Below are 6,479 nucleotides of genomic sequence, written 5' to 3'. Positions count from 1 at the left end.
GTTAAACACTCAAGGTCGGCCCCTCCTCACACCCTCCCTTGTCCCTGGTGAACTGCCCTTCTCTGGGAAGCCCTCTGTTTTACCCACACAAACAGGCCATGATTATGTGCCCTCCCACATGCTATTTATTCCTCCCAATAGGGCCACAAACTACTTTCTGTTTGGGAGAAACACTCTAATGTCAACTATGGCCTCCTCCATGAAGCCTCCCGTGGACTCTCCCAGGCAGAAGTGATCGCCAATGTCACCCTGTGCAGAGACCAGTAAAGAGACTTCACAGAGCATGTAAGTACAGATTTGTGGGGTCTGAATCCTCCTTGAGACTGTCAACAATTTGGAGCCCTTGACTCAACCTTGAAATAGCTGAACTGGAATTCCATCACCTCCACTAGCTTTGTTCGCAGTGATGCTTTCTAAGGCCCACTTGACTTCACATTCCAGGATGTCTGGCTCTAGGTGAGTGATCACACCATCGTGATTATCTTGGTCGTGAAGATCTTTTTTGTACAGTTCTTCTGTGTATTCTTGCCACCTCTTCTTAATATCTTCTGCTTCTGTTAGGTCCATACCATTTCTGTCCTTTTTCGAGCCCATCTTTGCATGAAATATTCCTTTGGTATCTCTAATTTTCATGAAGAGAACTCTACTCTTTCCCATTCTGTTGTTTTCCTCTATTTCTTTGCATTGATCGCTGAGGAAGGCTTTCTTATCTTTCCTTGCTATTCTTTGGAACTCTCCATTCAGATGCTTATATCTTCCCTTTTCTCCTTTGCTTTTCACTTCTCTTCTCTTCACAGCTATTTGTAAGGCCTCCCCAGACAGCCATTTTGCTTTTTTGCATTTCTTTTCCATGGGGATGGTCTTGATCCCTGTCTCCTGTACAATGTCATGAACCTCATTCCATAGTTCATCAGGCACTCTATCAGATCTAGTCCCTTAAATCTATTTCTCACTTCCACTGTATAATCATAAGGGATTTAATTTAGGTCATACCTGAATGGTCTAGTGGTTTTCCCTACTTTCTTGAATTTAAGTCGGAATTTGGCAATAAGGAGTTCATGATCTGAGCCACAGTCAGCTCCCGGTCTTGTTTTTGCTGACTATATAGAGCTTCTCCATCTTTGGCTGCAAAGAGTATAATCAATCTGATTTTGGTGTTGACCATCTGGTGATGACCATGTGTAGAGTCTTCTCTTCTGTTGTTGGAAGAGGGTGTTTGCTATGACCAGTACGTTCTCTTGGCAAGACTCTATTAGCCTTTGCCCTGCTTCATTCCGTATTCCAAGGCCAAATTTACCTGTTACTCCAGGTGTTTCTTGACTTCCTACTTTTGCATTCCAGTCCCCTATAATGAAAAGGACATCTTTTTTTGGGTGTTAGTTCTAAAAGGTCTTGTAGGTCTTCATAGAAACTCAGCAGTGCCCACAGGACTGGAAAAGGTCAGTTTTCATTCCAATCCCAAAGAAAGGCAATGCCAAAGAATGCTCAAACTACTGCACAATTGCACTCATCTCACACGCTAGTAAAGTAATGCTCAAAATTCTCCAAGCCAGGCTTCAGCAATACGTGAACCTTGAACTTCCAGATGTTCAAGCTGGTTTTAGAAAAGGCAGAGGAACCAGAGATCAAATTGCCAACAGCCACTGGATCATGGAAAAAGCAAGAGAGTTCCAGAAAAACATCTATTTCTGCTTTATTGACTATGCCAAAGCCTTTGACTGTGTGGATCACAATAAACTGTGGAAAATTCTGAAAGAGATGGGAATACCAGACCACCTGACCTGCCTCTTGAGAAACCTGTATGCAGGTCAGGAAGCAACAGTTAGAACTGGACATGGAACAACAGACTGGTTCCAAATAGGAAAAGGAGTACGTCAAGGCTGTATATTGTCACCCTGCTTATTTAACTTCTATGCAGAGTACATCATGAGAAATGCTGGGCTGGAAGAAGCACAAGCTGGAATCAAGATTGCTGGGAGAAATATCAAGAACCTCAGATATGCAGATGACACCACCCTTATGGCAGAAAGTGAAGAGGAACTCAAAAGCCTCTTGATGAAAGTGAAAGTGGAGAGTGAAAAAGTTGGCTTAAAGCTCAACATTCAGAAAACGCAGATCATGGCATCTGGTCCCATCACTTCAATGCAAATAGATGGGGAAACAGTGGAAACAGTGTCAGACTTTCTTTTTTTGGGCTCCCAAATCACTGCAGATGGTGACTGCAGCCATGAAATTAAAAGATGCTTACTCCATGGAAGGAAAGTTATGACCAACCTAGATAGCATATTCAAAAGCAGAGACATTACTTTGCCAACAAAGGTCTGTCTAGTCAAGGCTATGGTTTTTCCAGTGGTCATGTACGGATGTGAGAGTTGGACTGTGAAGAAAGCTGAGTGCCAAAGAATTGATGCTTTTGAGCTGTGGTGTTGGAGAAGACTCTTGAGAGTCCCTTGGACTGCAAGGAGATCCAACCAGTCCATTCTAAAGATCAGCCCTGGGTGTTCTTTGGAAGGACTGATGCTAAAGCTGAAACTCCAGTACTTTGGCCACCTCATTCGAAGGGTTGACTCATTGGAAAAGACTCGGATTCTGGGAGGGATTGGGGGCAGGAGAAGAAGGGGACGACAGAGGATGAGATGGCTGGATGGCATCATTGACTCGATGGATGTGAGTCTGAGTGAACTCCGGGAGTTGATGATGGACAGGGAGGCCTGGCGTGCTGCAATTCATGGGGTCACAAAGAGTCGAACACGACTGAGCGACTGAACTGAACTGAACTGAACTGAACTGAACTGACTCAACCTTGGTGTTGATGCAGAAAACTTGGCCTCTGTGCACCTGTGCTGAATTGAATCTTGGAGACAGAGTTTTCTGGTAAAGCAGAAAAGAGAGCTTTATTGCTTTGCCAGGCAAAGGGGGACACAGCAAGCTCATGCCTTGAAAAACTGTGTGCCCCAACATGTGACCATTTGGTGAAGAGTTTCATAGCAGCCCTTCAAGAGTCACTGATAAGGATCAGGGTGTGTGCAGGGCCTGCACTCCTTTAATCTGGCCTCGGGTGGTCTCCTTCTCCAGGTTATTAACTTGTGACCTTCTCTGGAATGAAGAATGCTAACATTTTCCATTCATTAGGGTTTTAGTTCTGTGAAAGAGTTCAAAGATATTGTGATGCATGTCCCTTGAAATGGAACCAGAACCCAGCCCCAAAGCTGCACTATCATTTCTTGACTGCTCCTCCCTTTTCTCTGCATCCCCTCCCTTCCCTGATTAGCAGCTGTTTGAAAGGCTTCCATGCCCAGGAAGCCCACAGGGTCCTGCTCAGTTTCTGTGTCTCATTAAATGTTAATGAAATCTAAAGAGCTGTTTTCCTACTTCAAAAATAAAATATATCCTTTTAAAGCAATGATAAATGAAAATTAAACAGGGATAGAAATTAATGGAGGGGGTCTATTTTATAGTATGGTTAAGGAAATTCTCACTGACGAGATGATACTTGAGCAAAGATCTGAACCAAGTGAGGCTCTGGGCTGTGCATGTATCTGACGGTGTGCAAAAGCCCTGTGGTAGGAGCAGGCTTACCTGCCTCCTGAGAATTCTGTATGCAGGTCAAAATGCAACAGTTACAACTGGACAGGGAACAACCGACTGGTTCCAAACTAGGAAAGGAATATGTCAAGGCTGTATATTGTCACCCTGTTTATTTAACTTATATGCAGAGTACATCACACAAAATGCCGGGGTGCTTGAATCACAAGCTGGAATCAAGATTGCTGGGAGAAATATCAATAACCTCAGATATGCAGATGACACCACCCTTATGGCAGAAAGTGAAGAGGAACTGAAGAGCCTATTAATGAAAGTGAAAGAGGAGAGTGAAAAAGCTGGCTTAAAATTCAACATTCAAAAAGCTAAGATCATGGCATCCTGTCCCATCAGATCAGATCAGATCAGATCAGTTGCTCAGTCATGTCCGACTCTTTGCAACCCCATGAATCGCAGCATGCCAGGCCTCCCTGTCCATCACCAACTCCTGGAGTTCACTGAGACTCACATCCATCGAGTCAGTAATGCCATCCAGCCATCTCATCCTCTGACATCCTCTTCTCCTCTTGCCCCCAATCCCTCCCAGCATCAGAGTCTTTTCCAATGAGTCAACTCTTCACATGGCAAATAGGTGGGGAAACAATGGAAATAGTGAGAGACTTTATTTTGGGGGGCTCGAAAATCACTGCAGATGGTGACTGTAGCCATGAAATTAAAAGATGCTTGCTCCTTGGAAAAACAGCTATGACCAACATAGACAGCATATTAAAAAACAGAGACATTGCCAACAAAGATCCGTTTAGTCATCCCATGGACAGAGGAGCCTGGTAGGCTGCAGTCCATGGGGTCGCTAGGAGTCGGACATGACTGAGCAACTTCACTTTCACTTTTCACTTTCATGTACTGGAGAAGGAAATGGCAACCCACTCCAGTGTTCTTGGAGAATCCCAGGGATGGGGGAGACTGGTGGGCTGCGGTCTCTGGGGTCGCACAGAGTCGGACACGACTGAAGCGACTTAGCAGTAGCAGCATGGTTTTTCTAGTAGTCATGTATGGATATGGGAGTTGGACCATGAAGAAGGCTGAGCGCCGAAGAACTGATGCTTTTGAACTGTGGTGTTGGAGAAGACTCTTGAGAGTCCCTTGAATTGCAAGGAGATCAAACAAATCAATCCTAAAGGAAATTAGTCCTGAATATTCATTGGAAGGACTGATGCTGAAGCTGAAACTCCAATACTTTGGCCATCTGATGCAAAGAACTGACTCACTGGAAAAGACCCTGATGCTGGGAAAGATTGAAGGCAGCAGAAGATAAAATGATTGGATTGCATCACTGACTTGATAGACATGAATCTGAATAGGCTCTGGGAGTTGGTGATGGACAGGAAAGCCTGGCAAGCTGCAGTCCATGGGGCCTCGAAGAGCAACTGAACTGAACTGAACAGGGAGCTCTGGTACCTGAGTTATGCCTTAGAGTTTGTCTTGACCAAAGACAACTAAGACTTTACTGTTCCCGTCAATCCCTGGTTAAGGGTCACCCCAAGGGTCACCAAGGGCTTCCCTCATAGCTCAGTTGATAAAGAATCCACCTGTAATGCAGGAGACCCCAGTTCAATTCCTAGGTCAGGAAGATCTGCTGGAGAAGGGATGGGCTACCCACTCCAGTATTGTTGGGCTTCCCTTGTGTCTCAGCTAGTAAAGAGTCTGCCTGGGTTCGATCCCTAAGTTGGGAAGATCTCCTGGAGAAGGGAACAGCTACCCACTCTAGTATACTGGCCTGGAGAATTCCATGGACTGTATAGTCCATGGGGTCGAAAAGAGTTGGACACGACTCAGAGACTTTCACTTCATTTCAAGGATTTGTAAATGTTTGGACACTTTATATGGGCAAAGTGGGGTTCAGCAACTTAAAGGCTGCCCCACCACCCAAAAGAGCCATGGGCATTGAGTGTTGGAAGCAAAAGCAAATCATAGCTAGGGGCCACACACACAGTAGGATCTGAAGGGCTCTTGGTGGAGGTGGAGTGATAGCATTGTCTGTTATAATCAATAAGGTTAAAGAACAGGAGTCAAGGGGAAGAATTATGAGATAAGATCTGAGAGTCAGTCGAGGCCAGATTAGGGAAACCAGTATCTGATTTTGCCCAAGGAGGCAGTGTAGTAAGCTATAAAACTACATTCCCAGTCTTCCTTATATGTGGGGTGGCCAGTTCTAGACACAGATGTAAGTAGAAGTCTGCTGAAGGTGTTTGAGAAAGCACTGGTTTCCTGATGGAGGCACCACTTCCTCTTTGTTGCACTCTTCTTCTTGCCTGGAATGTGAACCTGAGGCCGGAGCTCAAGCAGCCAACTTGCAGTCATGAGGACACAATGAGGCAAATGTGAGAATAAAAGCTTTATGCTAAGGATGGTAGAGCAGAAAGACATCACCTGTGCCTACAGCTGACTACAAACTACAGGAAAAGACTCAATCTTTGGTAAATGTCTGTCATTGCAAAGCAAGAAACAAAGTCCTTTTATAAACTGTTACAACACTTTCAGGCCGAGCACAAGAGACTGGTTGGAAGTTCATAGCCGGCACTTAATAGCCCAGTCCAATATCTCACCCGTATGCAGAATCACTGAATTTACCAGCCCCTACAAAAATCAGCAGCACTATGTTTGGGGCTGAAGAAATAAACAGAGAAGACCGCCATTCCAAAAAATCTTAGGGATGCATTGAAAACATCTCAGATGACACCTAGCCAAAGCTAATCTAGAAGCTCCAAAAATTTTTGCATTGCAGAGTGACAAATCATTGTAGAGTGATGCATCTATAGACATCAGTAACTGTAGTCGGTTAGAAGCAGCAACAGAATTCTCAGAATCCAGTGAGGAGGAAGTAGTCAGAGGTATATGGGCACCCTGAATGGACAACACCAGGTGAGTATGTGAGC

Source organism: Bubalus bubalis, chromosome 6, assembly GCF_019923935.1.
Source record: "Bubalus bubalis isolate 160015118507 breed Murrah chromosome 6, NDDB_SH_1, whole genome shotgun sequence".
NCBI lineage: Eukaryota > Metazoa > Chordata > Mammalia > Artiodactyla > Bovidae > Bubalus > Bubalus bubalis.
Note: the sequence above shows the minus strand (reverse complement) of the source record.